Below are 14,461 nucleotides of genomic sequence, written 5' to 3'. Positions count from 1 at the left end.
CTACAAACTTATGCTTGATGCTTTAGGGCAAAATCACATATCTGGGATATGTTTTTCTTTTTAAGCACAGTGAAAATTAAAACACAGTAGAGACTCATATTGACTTTGAACAACACAAATGTGGTCTATTTCAAAGTGAGGTAGCTATCTGGAAGAGATTTTCAGCTTTGGATTATGTTGGTGCTAATGGTTAAACCTGCATACCTTGTCTTTGATGTTCTGTCTGGGCTCATGTGAAGTAATAGGATTAAAAATAAAGTGTACACCTTTCTTTTGATCTAAGTAGCCAAAGGAAAGGGGGGAAAAAACTGTCTCCTGCTATAATTCAGCGAATACCACTGCCCTAACAAAACTGATCTGCTGCTGGAGCTCAGTTCACAGATTTGACAGGTAGCATACACTAAAAGGTTTTCAGAGCCATTGTCCTTTTTCCTGAAGCAGTGTAATCCCAGATATTGCTGTATAAATGTGGGTTTATACCATCGACAAAAATCAAGGCAGGTTCAATTAATTTTAAGCAACCTCTCTCAAATGACTTGCCTCTCTGTTAACTGATTGATAACCAAGTAGATGATTTAGGACTGCGGGTCAGTTAGCTAAAAAGAAACGGTAAAAAGATGCTGGCGTAAGAGCTTTACCTTGCCATCAGAGCGAGGCTACTTTTAAAAAGGACATGTTTATTGTATATTTTCTAATGAAGAATTTCCCATCTTCTACTTGGTTGAACATAGACATGTATTCACACATACATATTCGCAAACTGTTAAAGACTCGAATCAATACAGAAACTAACCGCTCCACATTGTAGTCATTTCAAAAAAGAATGAATGTGATGTTCAAGTATTGCCCATTAAGGAAAACAAGGGAGTTTGGGATGAGGTCACAGAAGATGACACTAAAAGTGACCTAAAAAGGCTTAGCTTGGGTTGATTGTGCCTGGAAGCTTGTAACCCAAGCTTGTAAGGCCTTTATGAAACCCTTTGGTGTTTTGAATAGTTCTTTTAGCGGACAGGTAGCATTTTCTACAAACTGGCCAGCTGCACAAAACACACCAAAAGGAGACAGTAAGATAAAGTTCATTTTTCAGTACTTACGACCTTACAAGGTGTGATGATGAGTTCCTGAGACAAGACCAAAACTGAACTTCTCATGTTCTCACACCAGCTTCTCCTCCTCTTTCTAGCTCTGCATTTAATATCATTGTTTGTTTGGGTATTTTTCCTGTAAATGATGCTACTATTTTCATCCAGGTTCAAGCTCTCGCTTAAGTGGCCAATGGGATAACGTTTAAACTCCGTGAGACGTCTGTCCTCAAGGCCTTCCACAATCTCTTGTCCTGTGTCGCTGCCTTGTTACCCCTCACTATCCTTCCTTCAAGCTGGCCTGACTTCCCTCCTCTCCACTTTGTCCAGTACAGTTACCAGTGCCCAGATGCAGCCTGGCCCTTAGTCTCTTTTTTCTTTCCAACCAGCACTCCTGACTATCCTGACCCGAAGTGTCATTCATACTGTTGAAAGCTTCCCTGGAAAACACATACCAACCAAACACATACCTTCTCAGAACTCCCATAGAGAATCATCTGTAGTATTTTTGCCCACTCCACAAAGGCCAAAGTCCACAGCAGGGTAGGTATGTGGGGCCTTCGAGATGATCTCTTCAGTCTCCCTTCTTTTCCAGCCCCCTCTTTCCACCTCCCTGTACACACACAAATAGTGCAATCCTGCCCTCCTGAACCAGGTTCCCCAAATAGTTTGTGTGTGCTCTCTCTCCTCCACTCCCTCTTTCTCTCCTCCCTCCCTCTTCCTCCACCCTCTTCAGGTATTCTGCCCTCTGCCTGAAATGCACCTCTCCTCCCCGGGGGCACACTCTCACTTATCTTTCAGAGCTCCTCTAGAAAGCCTCCTCTAAACTGGTTACTGTTCCTCCCCTACCATGCTCTGGGGCCCCAACGCTGTTCCTAGCCCTCACTACACCACACTGAAATCGTCCTTTTACTTCTTTATTTCGCTAGACTGTGAGCTCCTTGAAGTCAAGGGTCACGTTTTGTTTATCAGTGTGTCCACAGATCAATGCCAACTACAAAATGCTAATGAGATTTGCTAATAGTAAGAACAGATGTTGTGCTTAGAGTCTGTCTTACATTATGGTTAACGATAACTATTTTCTATTAGGACATAAGTTTTAACAGCAAGGATTGTGCTTTATAGAGCTTTATCCTGAGAGTATATTGTACGCTACTAGTATGTGGCAGGTATTTACTCAATATTTTTCTTTTCAATTGAATCATTTATTCAAATGAGTATGCTCTCATAAAACTACACTTATTTCAATACTGATGTTGCTTAAAATATTTTGGGAAATCGTCCCAAATAGTTTAGAAACCACCCAAGGAAATCAGCTTTATTCCTGACTGGGACCTGAGATGTTGTTGAAGTTGGTTGTCACACTGAGCTTCTTTGGAACGCTGACTTCTGGTTATGAGTTAAAATGCCTCAAACCCAAAAGTTAGCAACTTGGAGCACAGTAGGTATCCAAGACTATGAGATTCTCAAGGGAGGTGACAGTGTCTGGCAGAGTATTTGGCACGGTCCATCTTCCTTAAAGATACATGTGAATGAATGAACAAACGAACGAACGAATGAATAAATGAAAAATATGTGACCAACTCTGAGCACCATAAGTGTATTCAAATATTTTCAATGATATCAACATAATTAGAGTACATTTTAGAAGGGATTAGTGATATCATTTAGCAAAATGAGAAATAAGGGTAATAAATCTGCCCACTGTCTAAGAGTCATGCTCTGCATTTTCTATGTTAGCTAAGGAGCTTTGAGTTACTGACAAGTATGTTGAGTTTGAGTTCTTGCCATCATCTGATAACTGCGTCCTTTCTTTGAAGTCTCCCTTTTCTGTCCCCCATCCTTGGGATTCTAGACTTTCACCTACTTAAGCTTCTTTGCTCATAAACTCTTATTTTGCTCCATTCCATCTTTCTTTCTGGTTCTTTTCTTTCATTCTGGTTATTATTGGATTTTCTGACACCTTACTGCAATATCCTCTTATCTTTTCGGCCATGAACTTTTAGGGTCTTAATAACATATATTGCTCACTAGCATAGACACTTTTAGTGTATAGAGTGGACAAGAGAAACGTGTTCTTTAAAAACAAACTAAGAGTCCTAGACCTCCAAATAGGGCAGACAGCAGGGAGAAACCATTTTAAACATTGTTTTCTTCTTTTAGAAGTTGACATACGTCTTGTGAAATAAATGACCAATGTCAAGTGTAAGTTAACTCCAGCAGAAACAAGTTATAAGAAAGTAAAACAATCATGAGGACGGTTTCTTTAAAACAATAGGCATGGGGATTTATTGTATTCTAAGAGAGAAGTACAGTTATCATTGCTATCAAATGGATATGGATGCATGCTTACACACACACACATATGTAATTAGAACTGAATACTGCACATTTTCTTTAAAAACAAGTTAAACTTTAAAAATAATTTAAAAGTAATCAAAAAGTCAACTTTCATTTCCTTATTTTGTGGAATATTGAAAGGAAAAAAAAGTCCATGGAAGCAAAGGGGACATATGACCTGCATAACCATTTGCTATTAGAAATTGAGAATACATATTTGCTATTTTTATCATTCTGACAGAGTGGCACATCGTTCTCAAAGCAGACTAGATTCTCAGCAAGTCGGCCATAGCTTACCAGAAAGATACAAGTAGCTTCAACAACATTGCATCAGATGGTTTCCGATGTGCACATTTCTAAGCCTTCAGCCCACTGCATCACTTTAAAATAAACAAACAAAAACATGGCGCTTGAAAGCAGTTAAGGAAAGCCAGGGCCAGTACTGGTCAGCATGTTGGAAATGGATAGCACAGCACTTACAGTTGGTCTTTTACCTTTCTGGTCCCTGTAAACCTCCACTTAGTAGGCATGTCACTGACAGAAACCAGTAAGAGTGTCACTATACGGGATCACATCAAAGACATGGCATTACTCCCAGGCACCATAACAAGTGGCACATTTGATTTGTGAATATTTCTCAGAAAATACATTTTTATCTTCCATTATTGAACAAAGAACTTACCACAGAATATAGTTTGCCTTGTTTTTTTGTTTGTTGTTTTTGTTTTTTACAGGAAACCTCAAACTTGTTCTTTCTCTTTTAGGGGGTTATCAGAGTGATGATAGTAGAAAGTAAGTTCCTTAACCCAAAAGCCAGAAGGTGGGGTTTTGATCCCAACCTTGACAAAGTCAGACCCTTTTAGTCATATCCATGAGTTAAGTTTTCTAGACCAGCGTTCCCTAAAATGTGTTCTATACCTGCAGTCCCATGAAATGCTCTTTTTTTAAAAATGGGGATGGAGGCAGAACTGCACACTTTATCTCTGTGAATATTCACAAAGCATGTTGGCATATAAAAGTCTTTGAGAATTCTTGCAGTAAACAAATCAGTCTAACTGTATTAAATCTAGTATTTTTAAAACTTATTTAACCACAGATTTTTTTTTTTTCCAAGTAACGCTTATTAAAATTCTGAGGAACAGTATTTTCCAGAATAAAGTTTGGGAGAAGGTGCTTTTTAGACCTTAAGTTCCCATGTGAAAAATGAGGGGGTTAAACTAAATAATTTTCTATCAGGTCTCAAATTCTATGATTGAATAAAATTTTCCATCATGTGGTCACCAGAGTCAAAATTTACATGAATGCCGGGGAGAAAGATGATTTTTCTGATATAAAGTGGTTAAAAACAAAGGTTCTTTTCCATGTTGTGTTTACTGTCGCATAAACTGTCTCTCTCTCCATCGTGTGCTCCTTCATCTCCCTTTACAAAATAATTTAAAATCCATATACTCTCCCTTAATTTTAATTTTACATTCATTTCTATCCAGGAATAATATCCATGTTAAATTTTCTATACAGTATCAGTTCAAAACTACGTGTGTTGTTAAGTCCAGAGGAAAAAAAAAGAATTTTTTTCAAGTCTTTAGGATCATTGTTGTTGTTCCTGCCCCCTCCTCTCCCACCCACATTGTAAGTTCCTCAGAAAGCAGAACAATATTCTCTTAAATATTTTTGAATGTTCCTTTGCACACACTATTAGTTACATTGTAGTTGTTTATTATTTTTCTGACAGTACCAAATAATGGGTAAATTGTTGAAAAGGAAACTATTCTACTTTATCTCATGTCTTTGAATGTTCTAAGGTGTAGAGACAATTGTACTCTTGGTTTTAAACTATTGAAGAAGCAAAACATTTTTAGAACTGGCACTGAGATAAGAAACTAATACCTACTTACAGAAGAACACGCTCTGTGTCTCCCTGTGATGGGGTCTGCCTAACTATGTCATAATACGTCACCATAGCTATAGGGAATGATTCTTAGACTCGTCACTTACCCATGCATAAAATGTTTTGAAGACATTTTCACACTGTTTGACATCTAATTGTCTATCTCTCCTCCACCCCCTGTTTATATGTATATATCAAATGCTGTGATATAAATCTGAAAGTATAATGAAGAAACTCCTATCACGGGATAATCACTCTTGGTTATTGATTTTATATGATATTCACAACAATGAATGATTATGAATAAATATTTTTTACTGGGGAGAGAAGCAGGTGAGGTTAAGGAAAAACATTTCTTGAGCACTTGCCATGTGTCAGGCAAAGACATTATAATTTAATTTACGGAAGTGTAGGCATAAACATTCTTGTGATGAAGAGATGGAGGCTCAGAGAGATTGATATTTTGACCAAGGTCACACAGTAAGTGGAAGAGTTGAGATGTGAATGAAGTGCTTTTAATTTCAAGTCTATATTCTTTCTGAAAAGGAAACAGTAGAATTATTTTTCTTCTAAAATTGTCTAGCTATTGAAGTGTTGTGTTAAAAAAAAAAAAAAGAGTTCTAATGAGACTTGAAACATTGCATTGCTAGAAGGAGCTGTCTCTATCCATTTTACCAGATTGCCAGAATTCCAGAATCCTTTTCTCTTTTTGTCTGAATGCATCACACATGTCTAAAAAGATTTGATAATAAAGTATAAAATTGTTTGTCTTAGGCATTGATAAGTGTTATATTACATTTGGAGATGGTTATATGAAACATGTGTCTGTGCAATATTGTATGAAAATTCAAGAAGGATTCTTCTTCAAGGTTTAAAACAGAACAGAGTGGCATTAGTTTGTTTGTTTGTTTGTTTGTTTGTTTGTTTGTTCTCTGTTCTGCACACACAGCCTTCAGCATCTCCTTTTGGCTCGTGTAACATGTGCAGCCACCATCGGATCACCGTGCCTGCAGTACACACCGGCTCCTAGGCGTGGAGGGTGTGTTCATGCTCGTTACGTTCCAGTCAGCGCTGGGTTACTCCTTATGTGATAGGCAGTAAATATTTGCTATTGAACGTTTTATAAACATGTAGTGAGGTGACATTCACAGAACATGATATTGACTGGTTTAAAGTGAACAGTTCAGTGGCAGTTAGTCTGTTCACAAATGTTGCGCAACGACCAATTCTATCTGGCCCAAAAACATTTCCATTACTCCGAAGTACAACCCTTTACCCATGTAGCAGTTTCTCCCCATTCTTCCCCCACCTCTGCCCCTGACAACTACCAGCCTGTGTTCTGTCTCTATGGATTTATCCATATAAATGTAATCATACACTATGCGACCTTTTCTGTCTGGCTACTTTCCCTTAGCATGAAGTTCATTCATCTTGCCGCATGTATCAGTACTCCAGTCCTTTTCATGGCTGAAATGGCTGAATAATATTCCATAATATGTGTATACTGCCACTTGTTTCTTCGCTTATCCATTGATGAACATTTGTGCTGTTTCTGCCTTGAGACTATTTCTTGAACATACTGCTTATAATTTCCCAAAAATGCCTGCTGCAAAAGCACTTCAAATGGGGCAGTTTACAGTTGCAGGGGGAGAGTCATAGGGCTTAATGTGACATTAATCCACCATTAAGGTTCTTTTTGATGCTGGACTCACTGAAATGTGTTGTTATTACTGTAATAAATGATTTCCAGTGCATATATGGTATATGTCTACTGTACCAGAAATATAGATATCTTTTAAATATAACATATGTAATTATTTATGACATTTTTGTTTATGTTCAGTACTATATTTAATGGAATTATACGGTGCCTGTTTGGATGGTTCAGGTTAGAGACAAAAAAATAAGTTCTTCCTAAAAGTTCTAGTTACCAAAAGCGTTAAGTATGCTCTTTTGTCAATTAATACAGAAAAGCTATTGAAAACATTGAATTATCTGGCATGTCTACATACGTAATAATTACTCAGCCAAGGCTTTTCCTTTTGAAACAATTTATACATTACATAAACCTAAGTTTCTCATCCAAGTATCATTTCAAGAGAGGCAAGCTTAAATAATGGAGGCAATGGGGAAACATAATATTACGATAATGTTCTTTGGTGCGGTTTGGAAGGTTTTCGAAACATTTGGAACTATTTTTCTCATAAAGTCACTTAACTATTGAAGTGTTATGATAGCATTTCCCTCTGTGTTATATACAATACAAAAGGAGTCCAGTTAAAGGAGACATCAATTCTAAATATCCTGATTAGAGGGATTTCCACCAACCAGGAAATTACATTCTCTGGTGTTCTGATATTAGTTTAGTAAAGAGATGCAGTGAAAGAAGGAAGGGCTGGGTGATTTAGGGTGTCCCATTTTCTTTCAAATGCCCATTTTCTTTGCAGCTTCATTTACCAAAAGTACATTAAAAATTCCTGAATGGACGAAAAAGGACCTGAATTTTCAGAGTAAATATGCTCTAACTAAATTGAGCTGATATTTTCTTTCGGAGGGAATATTTCTAACTAGATTACAAGCCAATACTGTCCTTGAAACTATTGAGATGAAGAAAATGTTTTAACTTTTCTTTTGCTTACAGCATTATGATTGGCTTCTTGGAAACTTGACAGATGTGTGCCTCAAAAGTTCTAAACATCTGTCAAGTGTTAAATTATGTTCCCTTGTGAATTAGTAATCATTATGTTCTTTGCTTTGGACATATAGATACTCAATGGTGATCATTTTTTATTATATAATATCTATGGCCTTTTATAAATTTAAATTGTAACACTATTAAAATTCAGTGCTTTCTTAAAGGTATATAATCTGTTGAATGTGGAAATGAAAGCAATCGCATATATGTTTTTAAGAAGTGTAGGATTTTTTTTTTTTTTTTTTAACTGAAAAACCATTTCAGTTGAGGGTTGCAGTGCTATCGATAATCACGAAGACTAGAGGCTTGGGCTAAGCTATACATCAGAATGGATTAATTTCCTTGTCAGTGAACATTGGGGAACATACTTGAGAGACCAAACCTGAAGAAAAGGGAATTTGTTTCAGACTGTCACTAAAGTGGTCATTCCCAAGCCCTCCTACCCTTAAAATGGGACAAAACAAAACAGCGGCTCTTCACCACTTAATTTAAAGGAGACAGAACACATTGGCTGTAATTGAACTCTACTTGAAAATGAAACAGATACTCTACTACTTTTAGTAGGGCACAGTGAGGAGCATTAGCAATTTCAATTAAACAAATGGGATATTTTTTCCATTTTCAAATAGAATTTTCTGATAAAATGGACTAGAGATGGGCTCCTAAGCCAACTATGGCATCCAGAGACAGACCACCACTTCTCATTCTCTTGCAACGTTAACAAAAAGAAAAAAGGAAAAAAGAAACGGGGAGGCCTAAAACAGCAGCCACTGACAAATGTCTGAATTCCAATTGAAAACAAATGATTAACTGGTTCAATTCCAGGCTTAGCGCTAGGTGCCTCCCTGTAAAGGTGAGCAGGGTGGAACCATCTCTGGAGTTATAGGTCAGCATACAGGCAGACAAATAACAGTCGGGGAGGGGTGTGTGGTGGTTTACATGCACTAGGATGGAACACCCAATTTTGCTGGGGAGACTTAATCTAAGCCCTAGAAGCCAGACTTGCATTACTATGTCTAGGACTTAGTGAGAGATTTTGAAAACAATCCATTAGGAGGTATATCTCAGTGGCCATTTCATCCAAGAGGTGATGGTTCATACATTTTGCCTTAGATCCAAAATGAGATTCCCTCACTATAACAGTTCACCCTAATTCTACCCACTTGAACAGAGAATAAGCAGCAGAAAACAAGTGGACTTCGTGACTGTGTAAGAATGCTGGCTGTATGAAGACTTTTTCTTCTCAGCTTTGTTCTGCACCCACACGGCTGCTCTCATATCCTGGGCTCCTTCTGCTTTCAGCCATCTTCCCTCATTTCTATCTCTCTGGAATGAGCCAATATTTCATAATCCTAAATATGTTTTGTACTTTCCACACTGTCTTTTCCATGGGATAATACCTATCTATTCTCTCGGGTCTTTGAAACGTTTCTCTAAGTTAAGCTTATAACAAATTCCATTTCATCTCCATATTTTCTCTCTGTTGCTAAGAGTTTCACTCAATGCTAAGTGGCCACTTTCTTTTCAAGTCCCTGATCATTTCCACATCCCCTACTCATCCTTCCATCTCAAATTGTCTGATTTAAGTCCAGAAAAGTAGTTTCCCCACTTGCTTCATCTGCCTTCTAAGAGCTTAAACTCTTAGCAAAGTGAGTCAAGAATGTATCTAGTGTTTTGTTTTTGCCAAGCAAGACTTCCAGATGGTGTCCTCATGGTTGAAATCCTGCACCTCTACTTTATGTTACTTCTATGCTGGTTTTGTAGTCTCTGTTACCAAACCACATCCTCTACCTGGCCTGGCAGTCTATGGTGCATTTCCAAAAAACATATCGCCACCATTTTTTCTCTTTTCTCCAAAATGCTTCCACCCTTGGGTTTGTAGTCTATTAGGATCTTTGTGATGTACGTTCTTCTCTACTTTGAGCAAATCTTTTTCCCTTTGGACAAAGTTTTATCCTGGGCCATGGTTTTTTGTTGTTGTTGTTTGCGTTTTGTTTTGTTTTAACAATAGCACTAATATTACAAAGCTAGATTTAATAAGTGATTACTATATCCCACATGCAGTAGTAGGTTATTAACATCTGTTGAGTGCATTTGATACTAAATTATACTAAGCTAACAGTACTTCCTATGAGGTAGATGTAATTCTCTCCATTTTACCGATGAGGAAACCGAGGCTTGAGTAGGTAACCTGCCTACTAAGGCTGCACCACTAATAAGTGATAAAGCCAGGATTTGAGCCCAGACATTTCAGAGTTTGCATTTTTAGTTATTATACTGCCCTCCACCCCCATTTCCTTGCAGAGACTTAGAAGTGACTCATATCCCTTCAGGGCACAGCTTCTTGAATAAAAATTCCAAGTTAAATCAACCTCTTGTTCAAACTTTGTGCATTGGTGTACAGACCCCTCAGGCTCAAAGTTTTCATCCTGCTGGGTTTCCCTTTAATTTTCTCTGAACCTTCTGGGCGTTTTTACCCCTTGCAGCTTTGTTTTAGCCCCCATTGTTTCAGGACTTACAATTATCTGAGTGTTTTTTTCCCTCTCTCCTTCCCAAAATTTAGCTTAGAGGTGTCTTGATGATATTGGCAAGTTAGGGATATTCATTTTTGGCTTCATGAAAAACACTTTCTCTAATGTATTCTTTCCTTTGTTGGAGTTTATAAAACCAACTGTTAGCACTGTCCATGTAGCCCCATTTGCTCCTTATATCCTATTTTCCCCCCAAGGTTACAACCTTTTATTTAAAAAAGAGATAAACACCACCTACCCATCCATGCCCTCCCACTCCGTCCTTCCTACCACGTTCTTGAATTTGCTTCCTAGATGGCTATTATAGCCGTTCTCAACTCTGGTGGCACATGAGAATCACTTGGGATGAGCAAATCTCAGTGCCCGGAGCCCATCCCATATCAATTGAACAATTTCTGGGGATGGGTCTTAGACATTATTAGCATTTTAAAACTCTCCAGTATTTTAAAATGTCTCATGTGCAAGCAAGGTACGATCCATAGCATGATGAGCTTTGTCGGGCAGTAGCATCCACTCCCACTCGGATGAACAGAAGTGGGTCCATTCTGAGCCTTGGCAAACTCCACCTGCCACTAAGATTCATGCTGTAGGAAGACAGCTTGGCACTTGCTTAGCTCGGTTACAGCTTTGTTCACAGGAATGAACCGGTTCCATGGGGTTCTCTTCTGGCTGCAGTTAGTAACAGCCCTGTGCCTACCTCCTACGGTCTGAGAATGGTCCTAGAGCTTTGGGGTGCCTCTGCAGTCACCCTCCCTGGAGAGCACAGAACCTCTGGTACACCTCCAATTGCACGCTATTCTGCCCATCTCTCTTGGCACATATTCTTTTGCTGACTCTTCTCTTGCCATTTATTTCCCTCTACTTTCTTAACATCTTTTTTTTTTTTTTTTCTATTGGGTTTCCTTGTAAGAAGATGTCCTTCTGCTTCTGTTTAATCTAGGTCAGAGAGACATCCTTCAGTCTATTCATCTTCTCTAGCAGGAAACAAACTAGCAGTTAGAGTAGACCCAGCCTAGACAGGAACACAAACAAAAATATCATCTGTAAGACATCCCTCTAGGGCTTACTTTTTAGTTGAGAAGGAAAAATGAAAGCACTTGAAGGCAGCAGAGCATGTGTAGTCATTCACATTCAGGAATCTCTGAGAAAGCATCTTGAGGGAGGTGAGTCTTGAACTGAACTTATCAGGATAAGAGTAGAGAGGGCACCTCATTTGGATTGAACCAAGTCGGTGAAGGTGTGGCCATGACATGCAATATGGAGTATATGAAGGAGAATGTGTCAAGGAGACTGTGAGCTCTGGTAAAGATTAGATGGTATGTGGTTGGATTAAGAGAGAAGGAGAATTAGCAGGGCGGTGAGATGGATCCTACTTCACTTCCCATATTCAAGTTAATTGCTAGACTCTAAAATGCAAATACCTTCCAACTGCTCCCATACTTAGCATAGTGCCCAACAAAGAGTCATAAAAAATGTATTTATGAAATAAATAAATTCTTCTCAACCATATTGGGGTGTCATAAATCCCTTTGGAAGTCATATGAAATTTATTGACTCTTTCTTTAGAAAAATGCAAATGAGTACACCTACACACACACACACACACACACACACACTTTTCTATATAATTATAGGGGGTTCAAGGACTCCCTGAAGCCTATTCAAGGTCGCGAGGTTAATAATTGGTGATTTGGAGATGTGTGACACATGCTTTGTGTCTTAAAAATTATTCAGACCCTCTTCCATGATTTAAACTTACAAAGAACTGTTCCATCAAGTTTTGCTAGTTGTAGAAAAGTTCTCTAGAAATGGCATTATGGGCAAATTTTATTGTTGTGAAGGATAATACCTGTTTCTGTGAACACAGTACAAAGTCTACTCTAGGCAGCTTTTTCAACCCAGTTTATTCCCATAATCCTAACTGTGGTTTTAAAGAACTAATGGATGTATTAATATTTGTACAGATCATTCTTCAGGAAATCATACTGTTATCCCACAATAACATTGAGTTGCTTTTGTACTTTACCTGTGTAACATTATGCAGTTAAAGAAAAAGAAAAAGAATCACTACAAATGACAACAGGAACAACATTCCCATTTAACAACTGAAAAACCAACAACTCAGCTAGGTTATTTTATTGACCCAGGGTTACATACCATTAGGTGGTGACCCTGAAATTGGAGTCCAAGGCAATTTGCTTCTGAAGGCGCCTCACTAAACTCCCGCTTCTACTGAAGAATTTTTACACACGTACCCTCCTTCCCCCCACAGCCTGTTTTTAGGATATATAGGACCCTTCAGTGAGAGGGACATTTAATGGGCATTGTTATCAAGCTCTCTGGGGTTGTGAACAAAATGTAAATAAAACAAGATGGCAGGTCCACAGTTTTGCACCTAAGTGCCTTCACCACTGTGACCAGCAGCTTCTTTAGTCCCAGCAGGCAGACATGTTCAAGTATACGTACCTCTTTCTAAGATACCTTCATCGTGTTTTCCAGTAAAGGAGTAGCATATGTTTGTTAGGAGATGACCTAAATCGTCCCATTCTTTAGTAAACTGGGGAAGTTGGATTGTTCCGCTAATCTGTGGAGGCATGGCCTTGTCACCATGATCCCAGGACACGCAGTGTGACCTTGTGTTCTTTATGAATGTAGCATGGGTCAGAGGGTGTGAGACCAATAGGAAGCAGCTGCAATTGACCTTTGGGACCTTTGTGCGGTGACTGTACCTTTAAAACCTCCAATGGCAGACATGTCTTTCCAGTATAACATGTGGCTTGAGAATTTGATATTAAGTCTTGTGAAAATTAAATTTGAACTAAAAAGTAAGCACATGTTTACTATAACTCTCGAGGCTCACTTTCTTTAGCAATCACCTTTATTTCTGTAAAAATGAAACTTTATTAAGCAAGTACTCGTGCCACACACTATGCTGAACAGTTTTCTATAGGTTATTGTGTTTTTCTCTATAAAGCGTCCTGTGGCCTTCTGAAAAAGGATCATGACATTCATCAGAGCAGAGTGGTGTGGATTTTGTTATAATTATAGTGATTTTTTTTCCTATCAAGATAGGTTTTTAAATATTACACTTATGACTTAGTGGTTTTGCCTTCCAAGAAAGGATAAATGCTGTTTATGAGAAGCTCAGTTTAAGAACATCAGATGAGCAGAATTCTATGTTTTTAAACTGTTAGACCTGACTGAAGGAGTTTAGATACGGAAGGCTCTCGCACTAAGACAGTTCAACACAAGAGCAGGCCCAAAGAGTGTCTGTGCGTGCATCTTAAATTTTAAATCTAAATTGAAATTGAGATTTCCACCAATCAGGCCTCAGAGCTAGTATCATTGTTGATCATAGAAAGAGAGATGTTTCTAATTAGCTAACTTTAAAGCCCTATCTTAATCACTTAGAGCATTCTTGTGCACATCTGTGCTGCAGGAGTCACTGGATTACCTCCATGGTGTATGTGTGTCTGGGTGTGCGTGTGTGTTTAAAGCAATGCTATAACTCTATCCAAATGCCATTCAGCACTGCTTTAAAGTTTAGAAGCAAATGTGTACTTAGTAACGTAGTTTAAAAACTGAAACCCCCTTCTACCTTCTATGTTTCTCTCTTGTAAATTGGGCTTGTTTGTGGAGGGCAGCCATTTCAAACCCTATGACACATCCATCCCAGAACGTCTTCCCTCTGCCTTCGATCTAACCTAAATGAGCACCAGAGCCAGGGCCTCTCATGTGGTTTTGCTTCATCTGACAATGACATCAGTATCTTTCCATTCTCCTTATTTTTATAAAACTGTGCCTGGAATGAATGGCGATGCCAGTAAAGGAAACTGAGTCCTTGGAGTAATTTTTCATTAGAGTAAATGAAGTGATACGATACACAAGTAAAGCCCGATGTGACACCACGGCATAACGCTATGAT

General features: G+C 38.4%; 1 protein-coding gene across 11 annotated transcripts in view; it reads left to right on the top strand.

Annotated features, from left to right (window-relative positions):
- QTMAN (queuosine-tRNA mannosyltransferase) overlaps positions 1 to 14,461 on the top strand; it is a 363,467-nt gene that overhangs the window by 267,763 nt on the left and 81,243 nt on the right. The window lies entirely within an intron of this gene.

This window comes from Rhinolophus sinicus, chromosome 17 (assembly GCF_057876585.1).
Source record: "Rhinolophus sinicus isolate RSI-liver-muscle chromosome 17, RSI-T2T, whole genome shotgun sequence".
NCBI classification, from domain to species: Eukaryota; Metazoa; Chordata; class Mammalia; order Chiroptera; family Rhinolophidae; genus Rhinolophus; species Rhinolophus sinicus.
This window is presented reverse-complemented; position numbering and strand designations above follow the sequence as displayed.